Source organism: Anas platyrhynchos, chromosome 5 (genome assembly GCF_047663525.1).
Source record: "Anas platyrhynchos isolate ZD024472 breed Pekin duck chromosome 5, IASCAAS_PekinDuck_T2T, whole genome shotgun sequence".
In the NCBI taxonomy this organism is placed as follows: Eukaryota; Metazoa; Chordata; class Aves; order Anseriformes; family Anatidae; genus Anas; species Anas platyrhynchos.
Genome location: NC_092591.1, coordinates 56,652,932 through 56,671,618, shown reverse-complemented (window position 1 = coordinate 56,671,618; position 18,687 = coordinate 56,652,932). Strand labels below are relative to the sequence as shown.

The window sequence follows — 18,687 nt, the reverse complement described above, 5'->3', positions numbered from 1 at the left end:
CAACAGCAACGCAGAGCTGACTCCCAGAGAAAGCTCAATCCAAAACAGGCTAGGAAATCACATTTGGTAAGTGCTCTGAAAGCCTTCATGGCCCGCAAGTAGGGAGGAAATAAAGAAAAAAAAAATCCTGTGAAAGAATAGACAAAGCTCTTTCTACCTTGAATATAGCTGGTAATTGCAATGAACACCAAAGTGGTGCAGCTGGGAAGATCATTTGCACCTCCTGGTGGTAAATCGAAAAATCCTGAAAAGTGTCAAGATCAGATGTGCAAACATTTACTATGATATAACGAGTCTGCTTGGAATAAGCTGTAATAAGACAGCAGCAACTTCCTGAAATCTGTCGTAGAGGAAAGAGAAATATATACAAAAAAAAAAAAAAGGCAACATACTGAAGACTTAGAGCTCTTCGGTTCTGAATCAAAAAGAGATCCACAAGGAGTATTGTGCCACACAACGGGGAGTGCACATGCTCGGCTGTTTCACCCACACTGAAGCAACGTACCTGCAAATACAAGACAGCTGGAAAATGCTGGTTGCATTAGAAAATAATAGTGCCCAGTAGCCTTAACATCTTGACACCAAGGGTGTTGTTTAGCTCTCTGATTAGCTGCAGGCTTCCTGTGTGTCCCCAGCTCGTGTTACTCAGTTTGTCATTTGTAAGGTGCCATTGTAATAAGTATCAAATAAGGTAATATGCACCTATGGACTCCAAATATCTCTAGGGACTCATAGGAGTGTCTGTTCTTATTTGTTTTGCTATGAGTGGCCTGAACACTCACACAAAAGGACTTCTCTAATTTTGAAGTACGTAACCGGGTACAAATCAAGTACAGGAATTTCCATTTCTTCAGACATTATAATAGCTGCACTATCGAAAACCACCTAATGACAGTTCTATTGAAAAAAAAAAAAAAAGTATTTTGAACTTTTAAAAATTTTATGGGTCTCAGGGGGTTAGTAACTCTAACTTGGAAGTGTGACTTGGAAAATGTTCAGTGTTCAGTCCTAATTGTATACAGTTAGGGCAGAGTAGAGGGGAGTAGGGTTTAGTTTTTCAATTGGTCTGTAACACAAATCAGCACTGACCTTGCAAGGTAGATAAGAATCTCTCCTATAGGGCTGAAGTCTCTGTTAATGTAAATAAAATGAATGACTGTGTAGATTCCTCCTGTGTTTTTACAGCTTGGGTGCACAGTTGACCTGATCTACACGGAAATGTTTGCTGAGTTATGCTGGTCATAGGACACAGTTCTTGAGATGTTGTAACTGTCCTTGTAAGCATGGTTACATTGGGGAAAAAAGAAAAAGGTTTTCCTGTTATAACTTCATTTTGGGCTCTGGTCTAAGCTCAGTCCCATGTGCACTGTTGTTTTACAGGTATATCTTTCAAGTAGAGACAAGGTCTTAAAGTCACTAACAAAGAAACAGGGTGAGGTGGCTGACTCATGCAGGCAAAATCTCACATCTTATCTAATCCTGCCTGGAGAGCATTGCTAAGGTCTCCAGCAGCGCTGCACACATCTTGCTGGGCAGGGGCCTGGGAGGGCCCGTGAGTGCTCAGTAAAAGCCTGCTTCGCTTTTGAGTATTGGATGGACAGCTGAACTGAAATTCCAGTTCATTGTGAGGCCAGTTGGACTTTATTGAAAAACATAGTAGGCAAACAAATGTGCTTGGTGTCTTAGAACAGACTTGAGGGTACTTTTTGCTTTAAGCCTGATAACAAGCCTTGGTCTCTGCAAGTTAACAACAGCTTCTGCAGCCGGAGCTTCAGATACTTGGAGGATATTCTCATAGGGAGGGAACATGCACACTTGAGAAACAAACAAAAAAACACTCACGAGCCTCTGCTCTGTTGGTGAAGTCTAGCAAGGTGAATGGCAACTAGGATGGTGAGATCATTTGCTAGAATGATTTCCAATGAATGACACAACATTCAGCAGTATCAATTCTTACTCATCTATGTAGTTACTCAATCTTTTCATGGGTACCGAGTGGCACCATCCTCCCAGGGGCATATGGTGGCTAGTGTGGGACCTGGAGCTTGGAAAGAGCTGAGGTGTCTGTGTTCAAAACCTTTGTGCCCAATTCCCCTGAGCCCCAGTGCAGCTGCCCTGACCACCACCAGCCACGCTGCCATCCCATGGGTCATGTGTGTACCAGTGTGTAGTGACAGGTGGAGCTGAGCTTTCTTCAGTGTAATTCAGGAAGTCCGTGCTAGTCCACCTCCATCCCAGTTAGCTCTATTCATGGTCATTTTTGCTTGCAAGCTCCAAACGCACAATAAAAGGACCTGCAGTGCGGGTTTGGAGCCTCCTGGTCCTTTGCTTGGTGCTTTGTGTACTCAGCACAGCTCCTGCCCTGGGACAGCAGTCACAATGGTGACAGCGGGCAGTTGGCATCAGCGGGAGCTGGACAGTAGCACCGTGTACCCAAAGCTGCAGGGATGCCTACGGCCCAGCTCCTCTAGGTTTCCTGGTGAACTTGGTGTTTGACTGCCTTAAAAATGTCCATCTGTGGTGCTGGAAATATCCATGAGGAAATCAATAAGATATTTCAGATATGATTTGTAATTAGTGTAGTGTAAAAACTGTAGCCAAAAAAAAATAAAATAAAATTAGTCTGTATTAAATAGCTCCAGAAATGTCCACCATGAAAGGGACAGAGGTTCTGCAGGCATACACAGGGACTGTTTTTATCGTGAATGGACAAAGGGACACCCTCTCCAGTCTCCTCAGACAAGCTTGTCGTACTTTAAAGTTTCTGAAAGCATGATTTTATAACAATTATATTATTTTAGAGTAGGTTTTGGGAATGCAGTATATTTAGAAATTAAAATGTATATATGACTGTCTATACTGGGAAATATACACAGAAACCGAGACGTAATGTTCTGGTAACTGAGGCTATTAAATATGTAACAGCACCAATTACAGTCACAACAAATTAGCCAGTTTTGATTTGGCCAGGCTATTGGTGCTAAGCTGCAGCCCACACATCCCAGGCTCCCAGCCCTGAGAAGGGTGGCTCTGTCTGCACCATGCAATTAACAGAGAACTGTAAATATAGGATTTGCATACATTGCATCCACTGCAATGCATGATTAATGATAACGTGAACAGCAGTTCATATGCTTAAACATAGCATATGCTGAAAACATCTCTCTTTGCAGACTATCTAGCAGGGGAATTTCATTGCAAGGTTTCTTTAGCTTAAAATCAGGTTGTGTTTACAGCTGATAATCAAACTTGCCAATTAAGAATAATAACTACATACGTTTAACATCATGCTAATTTCCTAAATAGCTGACATGACCTTCTCTGAAAACTTACAAGCCGGTTATGATTATAATGAACAACTGAGACTGGCTGATGTTGTATAGTCTATTTAGGGTTATTGTTACGTTCTAGCGTTTTTTTGTGTGCGTGTTTTTTTTTTTTTTTTTAAACAAATTGTACAGGCTGGAAGGAAACAGAGGGGATCATTTCTATAATTGCTAAGTGTTCTGTTCACAGTGCACCACGTTGGCAGTTGAGCAAGCTCCATAGGAGCTAGATCTATTTTAAATAATAAGTCAATTGGAATTTGCTACCTAGGATTTGAAGTAAGAGATCCTATAAAAGAAAAATCGCTTAATGAGGTGGACAGCTGGGATAAGCAGCATGTAAGAAGGAGGGGGGGAACTCTAAGTTGGGAAAGGTTTTCTTCTGTGGCTTGAATGAGTCAAAAAAAAGTCATGCTGCTGAGGAGAAAAAAGATGGAGTGCAATACTGAATACCAAAACGCACAAAGAACAATGTAGCCTGCTTGATATATATTGAGATATACCTGATATATATGCCATCTTTCTGCTATTCTCAGCATTGGAAAAAAACTCGGCTGAACTTCTCTGGTGTTGCAGTTTGAGAGGACGTGGACCAGTTGGAAAGATTCAAAGGAGAAGCCTTGAGTATAATTATGGAGGTCTCAAACATGACCAAGGAGGTAAGAGCTAATCAAGTTTCAATAGCTCAGCTTTTACAAGAGAAGCCTTTGGATAGCACAGAGATAATCCCCAAGTATGTAGAAGGTAGAATCAAACTGTGTAAAGGACAGAAATAGTCTTTCCTAAAAGCCCATGGTTTATGTGATAGAAAGTTGTGATCTTATGCTACAGGAAGAAAGATGCAGGTTAAACAATAGGGAAAAGCTTTCTAACAGGATAATAAAATATTGGAGTTTCCGTCTTTGGAGGTCTTTAAAAACATGTTAGACAAACATCTGTCATGAATGATATAGGTATAGATAATCCTGCCTGGGGCAGGGGGATAAACGAGATGACTTCATGAGGTATTTTCTTTCCCTGTTTTTCATGATTCCACATTGAGGCTACCCTCACTTATGCATGTTTGGATCTGATCCATTAGTCTAGCCTGATATTCACATTCCAGGATGGGATTTTTAAAAGAGCTTTGAAAAAATCTGGTGGGATTTGGATGCCTACTTCCCTTTGACTACTTTTAAGAGTCCTAGCCTGTAAAAGTATTCTTCATCCAGACAAAGACAGATCATTTTCTGTATGTTGATATTTAAATCCTCTGACTAAATCTATGTTTCCCTGAAATGTTTCTGCCTGCTCCAACATGCCCTTCTACATTAAATTGCTATTTTTCCAGATGAATCATGCTGAGAACATCCAGCATATCAAGCTGGATATAAAAATGTGCAGTCAGAAATGTGAGCTAATCAACAGCAGCTTTTGTATTTCTTCGTTAAATACAAAAGGGACCGTTTCCAGATCTCACCACTGGCTCTGGGTAACCCAAATATCTCAGTGAACAATAAACTGACCCAACCAGCAGACAGCCCCATGGGAAGCAGAGGTTTGGCAAAGACTGATCTTGCATGGAAATGGAGCAGAACATACTTAAAACGAATAAAGTAAACAACATTGTGAAATTCTGTTGATTCTTTCTTAGAAGCTGTGTATAGCGTCTGTCCTTTCTGCTTCCCCTGTGTTTTCTATTCACTACACCTTCAGTGTTGGCTACCTCAGCTGGTTTTCTGGTGCTGTTTTATGTCCAGCAGTACTTGTCTTCCACTCTGTTGTTCCACTGATGTCTCTACAGAGTCTTTCATGAATCTTGCCTTTCATTTTACATCCTGAACAAGGAGCAAGCTATATTGTGGACAGGAAGTCAAGCAACTACACTCGTGTGTGAGCCAAAAAACTCCAGAATCAAAAGGTACCTGCTCTCTGACAGTTGAGGGAATAGGGCATTAACCCAGGAGCCAGTGCTGCTTCTTGTTCTAAGAGGCTTAAAGTCACATTACTTAGAAGTGTACTTGCTACTCAAGGCACAGGGAAGGAGTAGACTTGCTGCTCAAATCTTCTGCAACTGGGTTGCCCTTTAGAGAGGGCATGCCTGGAGCAGGAGAGGAAGGTGGTACAAGCACGGTCTGCTGCCCTGCAAGGGAAGGATTTCAAGGGAGGAGGTTACTTGCTTGCAACTGAACCATTGAAGTACCCTCCGAGGAGAAGAGCTGAATCCTTTCATGCTACAGAGGGCCAGTAACGTTGGTTTTACACAACCTAAAGGACTATGAGAGCCGTTAGCCCATTTTATGAAAGCAACATTTAAAAAAAAAATAAATCAGTCTCATACAGACGGTAGGATCTTCAGTGCAGAAAGCTGTTCCCTGTTTGTGATGATTTGGGTCTCACAGCTGCATGGTTTACAGCTCTCAGCCTGGGAAAGATTATTTCAGGGACATTTCTTTGGCATTTCCTGCTTGCTAGTTTAGTGCCCTCCACATGCCCCTTTGCCCTGTTTCATGGGCTGGCTGTCAGGAATTTAATTGCAGCTCTCTCTCTGGATTGACTGGATAAGGAAACTTTGGGGAATGCCTTAAGACCACGTAGCCCTAAGAAGTAGGTGCGCTTTGCTAAGATCTGCCCTACAGACTTCCCTCTGTGAATTTGTGCCCAAACTGTCACTTTCAGGGCTGTTTACAGTTCTATAAGGCTGGTTCGCTTGCTTTTATCCTGAGCTTTCCAGGCCTCTCTCTGCCGTAAATGCTTCCCTTTCCTCTTTTATCACACTGTATTCCTTGCAACAGCTTTTCTCTTCCTTATCAGTTATTATTCCAGCCTGTTAAAGTCCCCTTTTTCCTGTTAGTGATTTTTTATGTATTCCCTGTGGGGTGTGCTGGGAACCTGCAATTTCAAGCACAGAGATTCAATCCTCAGCACCCATACAGCATTTAGGCACCCCATGTCTTGTCCTCTCCACACAGGGCACGTGGGCAGATCCTCTATCACTCTTCCAGGGCTCGGGACAAGGCAGCCCTCTATCCCTTGCCTGTGGATTCCTTCAGACCAGGTGTCCAGGGACACCTGTGCTTGCTGTTTGCTCACTTGGTTTTTCCTCAAGCCTTGGCATGGGCTCGGCAGCACAGGCAGCTCCTGTGAAGGTGTGTAGGCGTGTTGGTGTCTGTGACTAAGTGTCAGGCCCTGTTAGACTGCAGTGGGGCAGGCAGATATAACTGCCTGACCACACCTGGTCTCCTTAAACACAAGGATTGGCCTGTGAGCCTGGCCTGCTGCCCATCAACTACATACGAAAACCCCACTGGCTGTTTTGGGCTATTGAGTGGTGCTTTGAACCATGACCACGGAGGACTTGTCTCGGTCCTACTTCCTGACAGTTCTTGCTCCAGCTTGTCCTACACCTATAGCACAAGATCCCTCATTTCAGACAGCGCTGCTGTCCTCCATCACCCTCCTGCCCTTCCTTCAGCCCTAGCCTGATCTAATCTTAACACAGTCAGATCCTGTACAGGGCACCCAACTGCCTACGACATGGCTAAGCTCTCCTGATGTTCTGTAAGGAGACCATCAGTTTGAGGAGAGAACTTGTATGCCAGAAAATCCTTTGGTGTGTGCTCCTTCTGTGCCAGCACTGCAGAGACAGAGCCTACTGGGGGCTGTGACCATCCTCGTCCTTGAAGCACTTGGTACTGACATCAGTGGCATGACCTAAGATAAAGCTGGCATGAAAAATATTCATCTGTCTTTTCAAATTCTGCATGTTTGGCCTGGTTTTCATTACAGCTGCAGTGTGTGGCATTTGCACAGCCAGTGCTGCCTGTCTGGGAGAGGGAGGAGGCCTCTGCCAGCACCCCAAAAGCAGCTGCCATGCCACCAGTGCTCCTGCCTGCAAGCAGGAGACCCAGGTCTCATCCCTTAGCCTCAGTTCTCGTGAATGAAATGTCTGCTTAAACTGATACTAAAAATTTAATTGTCTTTTCAGGATTTTTTTTTTTTACCTCTTTAAATAATCCTTTTTTTTTTTTTTCATTCTTTTTTTTTTTTTTAAATTAATTTAAATTCATTCAAAATAACATTTTCAAAATGACATGTCCCAGCTTTTCAGGACAGAATGTTCTGGTTTCCCTGGTGAAATCATTTCTCAAGTATTATCATATTTCTGAAGGATCTTGAGCATTCAAAACCTGCTGTCAAATATCCCTCTTTTTAACACTTGCGTGTGCCCCTTCTGAACACTTCAGCAATAAAGAGGGAAAACAGACGAGGTCAAGATTTGAGTTTGGGTGGATTTTGGTATATTGACTTATGTGGATGTTTGCCTGAATCAGTCTGTAAGCAATTCAAGAACTGTATTTGTCTTTGTGAAGTATAGTGTGTCTTCATCTGCTTCATGACCCACCGTCTGTCAGAATATAGCTCCATTTTTATTTGGGTGTCTTCAGCCCTACCATATTTTCCATTTCATCTCCTTTAGCAGTGTGACTAAGCACCTCTTGAGGGTTACTCTGTGACACGGTCAGTTCATTTGAGTTGATAATTTCTGGGAGTTATATAGCTGGACTTGTGTTTTTAAATTTCCATTTACCCCATAATTTTTTTTCCCTTGGAATGGCTCGAGGAAATGCACACAAACTAAAATCTGCATGTGGTTTTACTTGGAAGGCTTAACAAGAGATGTTGACCTATGTGTTTCTAGCCTGTTTCTACAACAAGAAAGTTATTTTGAATTCTGTACAAAGCTTCCCTTATATATGCAAAAATTAAGATTTTGGGCAATTACTTTTTTTCAGCTAGAAAACAATATGTTCTGAGCAGTTCCAGAACATCACACTAAAACTTTTTTTATTTCTCTTTCTGCTATGCAGATCCTCTTTTTATGAAAAAATGGTGATCATTCTTCATGTTCCTGAGGTGTCTTCGCTCCCAGAAGCTGTCGCCTTATTTCCTTCTGGGCTTTCAAGGCACCTTAGCAAACATCTGTTATTGCACCAACTGATGCAGCCTTTATGATTTTTGCTACAATTAAACTTTGCAAAATTGCCATGCTGGATTTTATGGGCAGATTCTGGGTTAAAGTGCAAGCCAGACTACAAGGAAAAAGAAAAAGCCCCGACTGCAGGCAGGCAACTGCTGGAAGTAGGCCTCTGCTGCCTCAGCATGGGCTGGGCAGTTCAGGCTGGGCTTAACTTTGATCTTGGGCTCTCGTGGTTGCTTGACTTTACTCATATGCAGATCTCAGTGGGATTACATGTGAGGTTAAACAGGATGAGTGTTTGCTGTGTTGCAGCTTTGGACTATACCCAGTGCTGGTGAGCACACAGACAATATTGTAGTGGGCAGCTGGAGCCACCACTCTGAGGCACGCTAATAAATGGACCCGGAGAAGCATGTGCTAACAGAAAATAGTTTAGCTGGGAACAAAATAAAGTTAGGCACGAATGTCTAGTGTCTCGTCTCTTCTGTGTGTGCAGGACCACTTGCTTCCCATTAAACCTGTGCTCCCCACACAGCTGCAGTTCCTAATGACAAGTCACTAGGGCACCTGGTGCTAACCCCCTCATGGCCTTGTCAGGCTCGGGCAGCGGCCTGCCTGTAGCTCTCAGTGCTGCTGCTGGGGAGATCACAGCCTTCATTTCATCAGAAAGTAAGTCCATATTCCTTATTAGTAAGGGTGGGAGTTTTAAATGATTGCCCTATGTGTTTCCTAATTGATCAGGTTTGTGATTTACTGTGGATGTGAATGAAAACTGGCTGACTGGTTTTGGTTTGGGGCCTGCAAACAGTTGCAGTGAATGACGCCTGAGAGTTTGGCTGTTCCTGTTAAAGTTACTGGAGAAAGACCCTGGCTGTTTAATGTCAGCATTAAATGCTTGTTGTCCTCTGTGAATTGAGAAAGTTTGTGCATGAAAGGATTTTCCAGGTGGTTCGGCGCCTCCAGGAGTGTTTTTAGTTAGTGTAAAGGAGAGCTGGATTTTAACATTGGCTGCTGTGAGGTAAAAAAGATTAGATTGAGCAACGTGTGAAATGTGGTTTATTTATTCTCTCAGAAATGACTCAAAACAGTGATTTGTGGTTTGGATGTGAGATATGAGGAGGTTATCTGGCTGACCTGAGATCACGCAGGCTGTCTGCAGTAGGACTAGAAAACAGTTCTCTATCTTCCAGTGCTGCGCTGCAGCCGCTGACGTATGAAACAACAGTGAACCCTTAAGTGACCTTCATTGCAAAACCAAACTCTAAGGTACCTTTCTTCTTTTTCTGAGTTGTTGTAGGCCAACATCAATCACCACGTTCAGGCAGTATTCAATGTCTCTTAAACCATGATTTGTTAAGGTGGTATTAACTAATCTAAAAGCTACAACAAACTTCTGCTGAAACTAGTAAACGCTTTCCTTCCTTTTCAAATGAAAGCTAAGGCAGGTCATGAGACTGTGGGAACAATCTGAGGGGCTGTGGCTTAACCATGAAAGTGGTACATCTGTACTACCTCCTCCTAGTTCTGGTTATGCCTTTTTGCATGAATCACTGGTAGGCAGGTGAGCTTCTAAAATGAACTGAGATTGCAGGACTGGTTTGTGGGCATGCGCGGACCTGAATATCGTAGGCAATGTCATGCTGGAATTGCTGAGGAAGTACACAGCAAGGCTGGTAGAAAGGAATCTGTGTTGGTGATTTCACCTTTGTACTGCATTATTTACTTATTTATTTTTAACTGGGAGATGCAGCACCCTGAAATATGATTTCCATTTTTTTTTTTCCTGCATAGGAGTTCGTACAGTGAAAAAAAAATCATTTAATTTTGAATGCTTATTAATGCCAAAGCAGACCTTTGAATCTCAGGTACGAATGGTATCAAAGTAAGCATATTCAACAAGAACTTTACTAGATTTTTTCCTAAGTTTTCCTAAAAGCCTAAAGCCAAAAGAGAGAGGCCCCTGTAACTTCACTATAGCAGTCTGACAAGGATGCAACCATGTCAGGAGCCAACTGAGGTGTGAGCCCTGATATGGTCTGTAATTTATTTATCAGATTCTGCTTTCCTTCATTAACTTCTGACCTCTGAATGTGTGGGTTCAAGTTCTGCTGAGACATGGCAGCGTTGTTTGATAACAGAAGAAAGCACAAGGGATGTTAAAAACCAAACTCTCAGTTGTCACCACCTTGTTTTCCAAAGGTGTGTGATGACGGTCAAGGGGCAGGTGTTGAAAACACCGTAAGGAATTTTTTCCAGAGAACAGCTAAGCATGAGAATAAGGGGGATGTGTCTGAAGATCAGTTTTGCTTGGCATACATTAGCACTGTGTTCTTAGGATGGAAATTGGAAATGATACTCCATCAGTCTGTGTATCTGAGGAAATAAAAGGTTCATTACTTTCTGACCTATTCTTTTGGTAAGAAGTGTTTTTTTTTGTGTGTGTTTGCAAATTCAGGGTTGTTTTTGTTTTTGTTTTTTTTTGTTTTTAGTGAGTGCTGTGTTAAAATACACATAAAATTGCTGTCATGGCAAATCTGGAAAGTAGCAATATTTTGCTCACAATTCTCAGTTGTTCCACAGGCATATCTTCATAGGTTTGTAGCTTTCTCTCACCCTGTTGTCAAGCTTTGTAAATAGTTTACAGCAAACACAAAAGCAGAGAAAATTGGAAGAGCAGATTAAACCCCAGAAGCTGCATTTAAAACTCAAGAAAGTTAAGAGGAGGGTTGGCTGTGGCTGGCCAAGTATACATGAGGGTTTTGATCTTCCAGTATGGTGCTTACCCTATGTCAGGAACGAATAGCATGCGGTCTTCACTATGCATTTAGCCTCCTTCATGCACAGGAATAAGAGTCCAAGTATCTTGTACCTTCTTATCTTCTGTATTTGTCCCTTCACTTGTCACTGTGTCAATTGTCAGCACTGCTGGTCTGGCTTATGTTTTCGATGAACTCCTGACCTTTGACTTATTTGATGTATCTGCAAGTAGGATGCTTTTGTAGGGTTTCAAATATTTGGGAACTGAAACAAGAAACATTTAGGGACCAAATTTCTTTAATGCTATATGAAACTGAGTAGAAATTTAAGCTTTAGTGCTTGGACAAACGTGCCCAAGAAACTCGGGGTGAAGATTTCATGGGCATAAACTGGTGAAATTGTGTAGGTCTTTCTCAAGCACTGAGTTTAAACTGTTTTTTTGTCTGGATATGGATTGTTAGCTCCCTTGATTCAGAGGCGAGCGTGTATCATTCAGTGCCTTTCAGGTGTAACAGACCAGATGGGCAGCTCTAAGGTACCGCGTTCTCCTTCAGCTCAGAACAAATCTGGTTCTTCAGTTCCTAACTAGTACATTTTAGGTGAAGATTTTCTTATTTTTCTTCCAGATTGCTCAGCCAAATTCTTGTGTTGGGTCCAGTTCCTGTTTATAAGTGGATTGTGTTCCATTCAGCATGCCAGTTTCTAGGACTGTTTTTGTAAAGAAAAGCTTAAAAAGATATTTCTAACTATTTTAAGGTTACAGCATTCAGGTCAGCTTAGGCTATTGTAGCATTGATAGTTGTCATTCAGGGCTGTAAAACATATTTTAGATGTTTTTATATGGTACGATGTACAGGAAGTAATGTGCATTTAGAAGACAGAAAGAGGAAATAAACTTGCTATGCTTGTATCAGGGACAGACAAACTGCAAGCATTTGTTCCTCCTTGGATGCACTGAAGCATTTAGGGGTACAATGTTCTAGGTAACTGCTAGAGAAACTTTTTTTTTTCCACCACATCTTGCCACCGTATGTATATACGAGCAAAAATAAAAATAATGAAGTATTATTAATAAGTAGTCTCTTAAAAATACTTTCTGATACTGATTAAAAGGGAAATATTTATTATTGACATATCCAGGTCTCCCCATCATCATGTCTAGCTCTTCTGAAATGCTGGAGCATTAGTGCTGCTGCATGATGAGACAGGAAATAGTTGTGTTTTGGGAGGATACAGGCCAGATGGGAGAACAGCAAAATTTATTTGCTATAAAATGTTTTAAAAACCGAATTCTTAGTGATACCAGTAGGTGACATCTTCCTTTCTGGGTATGGCATAATGAAACGTGCCAACGCGTTTGTTTGTTTGTTTTTCCCTGCTTTGCTTGTGTGAAAATTAACATTAAAAAGCGCAGTACATTTGCATTTCTCTTCATTCTGTGCAGTGAATCATGGCAAGGGTACTGTTAACTAAGTTCAATTGTCTGAAAATGCATTTCACATGGTTTTTAATAATTACTTCTAGAATCAAGTGAAAGAAAGTAGTGCCAGGCATTTCAGACAGAAATCTGCATGCTGACTGCACTTCAACACTTCGGAGCACATCCTTTGGCACTTGTTCATTTATCCAAATCCTAAGACATAGCTGATCACACCGTTACTGTGCCAAACATATGAAAAGTAACATCTCTGCCAGCAAAGAAATTAAATATATACGATCTCCTTTTGAAAGCAATGCTGAAACTAAAGGTTTTTTAGATTCTGTGTTTTTTTGCATGTTGCAATTATTTAGATTTAAAAATTCAAACTCGGGGAAAGAAAAACAAACAACAAACTTAAATCTTTCAATGAACCAAGGTTTTTCAATGTTGAGAAGGCTTGAGATACTTCATCTTGTTCAAAACCAAGGAAGCAAAACACATGCTTGAATCTAGAGATTTATTTTTATTTAGCCAAAGCATTTATTTGAATGCCCCAAGTATTCCCCCAAAACACTTAACGGGAGAGCCAGTAAAATATTACTGCATCAGGGAAATTGGAGCTAAAACACTGAGGCTGTTTTAGTGAACTTATTGCTGAAGATATATGGTTCTATTGTCCGTATGTTGCAGGCTAATTCCCAAGAAAGTTTTGATGGATTGTGAAGAAAGAACAAGTTATTGCAGCTAAGTTCATTGGAATTCTGCTATATTACAACAGTGGTTTGCAACTGTGTTTAGCTGACCAGGAACCATCATAAATTTTAATAATGTTTAATTTAACTTGGTTATGTTTGTTGCTTCTTGGTCTATTTAATTTTCCAGGAGATAAGATAGATAGAAAAATAATGTGTATGTGTTGTGCATCTATATATAGATATGTAGATAAGTCTATATATACATACACATAATTTAACTTTATGAGTTCGAGTTATGAGAAGAGTTCTCATAAGAAGTAATTAACGTGTGAAAGCTGCCATATATAATTACTACCGCCCAGGTGGGAATAAATGGTATTGAAAGTTACTGGACGAGTCACTCTGTGCTGTAGTAACCTCCCAGGTCAAGTTTGGTGCTGTGGTGACAAGCAGGTACCACGTATGCCATAAATACCTGTACGGTGCATGCCGGTGCCCATACTGCGGGCTGCTTTCTCTTTTTCTAATGGCAAAGTTATTTACAGACAGAAGTGGTTGTAGACATCAGAACCGTGTCCCAGATGTAGGCTCCGAGCCGTCTTTCTGAGTGGACAATTTAGTTGCAATCTGTGATGGGCTTGACCTGAATATAACTGTATTTTCCTTCTCATCCTTTTCTGCCTACAAACAAGATAAGAGCTGAATAAAATCTTGCTGGTAAATAAGGAACGTGGTGAATGTGTGTACAGCTCACAGTGCGTTTGTGGAGTGAGCACAGGCAGGGGAAGGGGATGCAAAAGCACCTGGGACAAAGCATAAGCCATGGTTTCTTTGCTCTAGCTCCTATGCTTTGTGCCTTCCACTTCAGCCTGGTGTTTTGCTGAAAAAGTTTTTAGTAGGACTGGAACTGAGCTAATGCCCTGTGGAGAGTTTTATATTCCCGAGCGTTCTCACCTGCACCCCAAACCTGAGGGTAACACAAATCATTTGTTGTCCCTCAGCCTGACTTGATTAAATGTTCCCCTCTACACTTTCATGTTATTCTGCAGTGAAGGGGGAAAAAAAGAGGGTTTGTGCTGGAATCCAAGTACAGTTTTTATTTTTTTTCAGCAGTTGAAAGAATGAATGATTACAGCTTGTGAACCCATTTGAGCTTTGACTAACTTTAAAAGCAACAACAGCAACAACAACAAAAACCACTATACAACATGTCAAGCAGGAAAGTTATTTAAAAAAGAAAAAAAAAAAAACTTGCACACAATAATAATAATAAACCCTCCCGGGGGGATGGATGCTGTTACAGAGGGCTGTCATTTGGTGCCAGCACGATTTGCCAGGGATGTTGAAAACAAAGAGCTGGGGAATGCGGAGCAGCAGACTGTCTCAACAAGTGCTCATGAAATATGTTGTTGTTTTTTTTTCTTCTCCTACCCCTTTCCTCCCCAGTCGAAAGCTCGTATTATTCACGCACCCTTAGGGTGATTACTTGAAAGGATATTTAGCTCCGCACGTAATCCTCACCAGCGCGAGCTTCCGGAGCTGGGGCGCTTGTTGACAGGGCTCTGCAAAGCTGAGGATAAACGAGTTGCTCCTCCTGCAGCTCTTCTGGCTGCTCGGGGTGGCAAAGAGGCTTCTTGGTGAGGGGCACGGCAGCCAGCGGGTGCTGTCATCGCTGCTTTTTGGGTGACTGTGAGCTGCCTGCCTCCTCGGAGCCTTGAGTGGGGTGGCCCTGAGGAGCACGGCTGCACAGTGCTGTGGATCCTTACCAGTTGTTTCCTCTCTCATGTTTAGCTGCTGAGACTCCGAAGTGCTAACGTGCTGGTTTTATGTCTTGGACTGATACACAAGTGTCTTCCTTCCGTGTATGCACTGGGTGAACACAGCTAGGTTTGTTTATAGCTGGTTCCCTCTCTTCCCCCATCTCATATCCTTGCCAAACTTTAACCCCGGAAACCAAAAGCCTTCCTAAATCTTGCGATGCAGGGGACCAGCCGAGCTGATGGACAGCCAACGATGAGTGCCGACCCACAGGAGCAGTCGGTGAAACACTTGGTGCCAAGCATCCACCATCCGCACAATTCCATGTCTTAGAGTTTTGTTTAATTTTTCTTTTACTCCAATCTGCTTCCAGTCTGTCCCACGAACCGGCTGCTTGCCTGCACCCCGAAATGTGCGTCCTCCCAGTGACTTTCTTCCAACACACAGAGCACGGCACCAGAAGTGGGGAGTTGAGAAAACAACTCACCCAGATCATTTCTGCGGCATCCCATCTGCCTGCAGACTGCGCTAAGGAAGTTTTGTAAGGGAAATGAATGCCCTCCAGTGGCAGAAAAGAGCAAAATAGATCAGCTCGAGTTGTTTTTGGTAACTCACAGAATTGCTGTAAGTACACTTCAGTCCATAGATGTGCCCGCCTATGGGGCACCATGCAGTACTAGCAGGGACCTTGCCTCAGTTCTTGCATTTGGCAGCATCGCAGAGCGAGGAGCTGAACCTTGGTCAAATCCTTTGGACAATACGTGGCAGTGGGCCTTGGGATGCTCAAACAGCGTGCACAGCCAGGTTGTGTTGCTGCAGGTCATGGTATCGGTCTGCTTGGCTTCGTCAGCTGCCTGTAGGTCTTGCGGAGTGTGCTGGAGCATGTGGCATGGGGGGGAACCAGCAAAACGTCACGCTGTGACCACCAGATAGAGGTGGGGAGAAGGGGCAATACGGGGTCCAAATGTGTGAATCTATTGCACGTTGAGGTTTTATTCAAGAGAGTGTTCTAGCTTGACTGATTGTTCCATTTTTTAAAAAACAACGCTGTCCTAAGGTGTCCAGGCGTATTTGTGGGGCAGGGAGGTTAAGGTACTGTCTTGCTGGTTTATAATGGAAAATGTTCCTGTAGAGAAATACGCTGTAGCACATTGCCTTGTTTGTTACAGAATAATCCTCTTGTAACAAAGAGCTGATGTGAGATGGAAACGTGCCCGATCACCCCGCTTTCCGAATTCAGAACAGATTCATGAACAAATGAGAAGCTTTTATAACCAAAAGCAAAAACCCAAAGAAAGATTTGACATGCAGGGGGCTGTGGGCAGACTGGGAGGCGACGGCAAGCATGAAGCAGTGTGGTCACTCTGCCCTTCAGCATGAGCGGCTCCCACCTCCCAGCCCTGATCCAAATCCCTCTATTTCTTCTGCCCTTTGGGGTGCCTGTGTCTCTTGCAGGTTAGTGCCCGACCTGTGCTGGAAGCACAGCTCCTGGCAGTGCAGAAGTTGCAAGCTGCTCGATGAAATTTGGAGATTCCTGCCTCTGAGACTCGGAGTGCCCTAAAGTGACTGACGTCCTCTTCTGGGAATCGGCCAGCATGTTATTGGGCTAGGGGGTAAAGCTGGGTGCTTCTGGTAGCTTTTGATATGGAATTGAGTAGGAATTGAGTGAGTTATAGAAGTTGTTTGACAAAAAGTTTTATGAACTTGTCCAGTTGTGTATTTTTTTTTTTTTTGGTAAATCTGAATGGACAACTTAATTCCAGAGCACCACATAACCCATGGCTGATGTAGCCCTAGCAAAGCCTTACCTAAAATGATTAAGTAAATACAGACTTTTCTGTCTTTGGTATATATTAGATCTGAGAAACAACTGCAGAAACCGTGTTCATCCCAAAAAGCTCCTGCCACAGCAGTATGGTCACGGGCCAGGTGTGTCTGTGGGTGCAGGGAGAGCACAGACCCCGCAGCTGTCAGCTCCGTTGTGCCTGCGTGCCGTGTTTATGCACAACATTACCTTGTTATTTGCAATGCTTGCAGTATGTCTTCCTTCAAAACAAATCTCTAAAACACTATTTTTGCGTGAGACAAAGGAGGCCCTTTTGGAAAAAAAGAGACCAAGATGCATGTACTATGTGAATATCAGCACACGTACAAGGGATTTTGAAATGCATTTTAATGGACCCTGAATGTTGTCTGTGGAAATGCTGTTTTTCCAGAAACAGTTTTCTAAGTTCATCATCATTTGGTGATGGCCCAGGAAAGAGTGAGATCAGAAGCTGGTGCAAGCATTAGTGCAAGCCATGAATCTGCTGTAAACTCTGTCTGCTTCTCTGTAGTTAGCACTTCCCACATCTCCTTGGCTGCCTCCGTATAACCAGCTGTACAGGGGTTGAATATTTAAACATGCATCATTCAAGGGGATTACACTTAATATAGAATCATGGAATCACAGAATATCCCGAGTTGGAAGGGACCCATAAGGATCATTGAGTCCAACTCCTGGCACCACACAGGTCTGCCCAAAAGTTTAGACCATGTGATGAAGCGCACAGTCCAAATGCTTCTTAAGCTCCAACAGGCTTGGTGCAGTGACTGTGTCCCTGGGGAGCCTGTTCCAGTGTGCAGCCACCCTCTCAGTGAAGAACCTCTTCCCAATGTCCAGCCTAAACCTCCCCTGCCTCAGCTTGACACCATTGCTGTGGGTCCTATCACTGGTGATTATGGAGAATAGGTCACCTGCCCCTCCACTCCCCCTTGTGAGGAAGCTGCAGACCGCAATGAGGTCCCCCCTCAGCCTCCTCTTCTCCAGGCTGAGCAGGCCCAGTGCCCTCAGCTGCTCCTCATACGTCTTCCCCACTAGGCCCTTCACCACCTTTGCAGCCCTCCTCTGGACACTCTCCAACAGTTTCACATCCTTTTTGTACTGTGGTGCCCAGAACTGCACACAGTGCTCGAGGTGAGGCCGCACCAGCGCAGAGCAGAGCGGGACAATCACCTCCTTCGACCAACTAGCGATGCTGTGCTGGATGCACCCCAGGATACGGTTGGTCCTCCTGGCTGCCAGGGCACACTGCCGGCTCATATTCAACTTGCTGTCTACCACGACCCCCAGATCCCTCTCTGTGGGGCTGCTCTCCAGCATCTCGTCACCCAGTCTGTACGTACAGCCAGGGCTGCCCCGTCCCAGGTGCAGGACCCAGCACTTGCCTTTGTTAAACTTCATGTACTTGGTGATCGATATATCTGTAGGGAATATATCTGTAGGGAAGAAGCTAATCGTGCTCATACAATTTGCATCAGTTCTCAAATGTGCTGAGGTCTACTTTGCTTCCTAATTTTGGCAGATCACACTTCTTTTATTTTGTTCTGTTCAGCAAAGAAATACAGAAAGACTTTTTAATTTTGTTTTTGGCAATGTAGTAATTTATAAGGTTAAATAGAAGAATGACCAGTCATATTCACTTAACAGAACCAGGTATCCTTCTTTTGATTTGTATGACTCAGAAAAAGTGGTCAAGATACTAAAAGCTGTATTGACCTAACTGGAGGGAAAACAAAATTGAAAAATCATTGATTACTTCTTTTCCTTTTTTTTTTTTTTTTCTTCAAGGCTACTATTATGATCGCATATAAGACATGCACATCCATGTAAATATGTATGAATACACACGGCGTTATTGCTAATTCAGTAGCAAAGGAGGTTCGTGGTTAAAGAAAAGCATTTTTCTGCTTCCTTCAAACTGATCTCCAAAGGCAGTCTGCACCTTGATC

At 42.9% G+C, this 18,687-nt stretch overlaps 1 protein-coding gene across 4 annotated transcripts in view; it reads left to right on the top strand.

Moving 5' to 3' along the window:
- CCDC34 (coiled-coil domain containing 34) overlaps nt 1-18,687 on the top strand; it is a 111,106-nt gene that overhangs the window by 70,400 nt on the left and 22,019 nt on the right. For all 4 annotated transcript variants that reach the window (XM_072039166.1, XM_072039167.1, XM_072039168.1 and 1 more), the window contains one exon: nt 3,863-3,985. The gene's annotated coding sequence lies outside the window, so the exon portion shown is untranslated. The remainder of the gene's footprint in view (nt 1-3,862; nt 3,986-18,687) is intronic.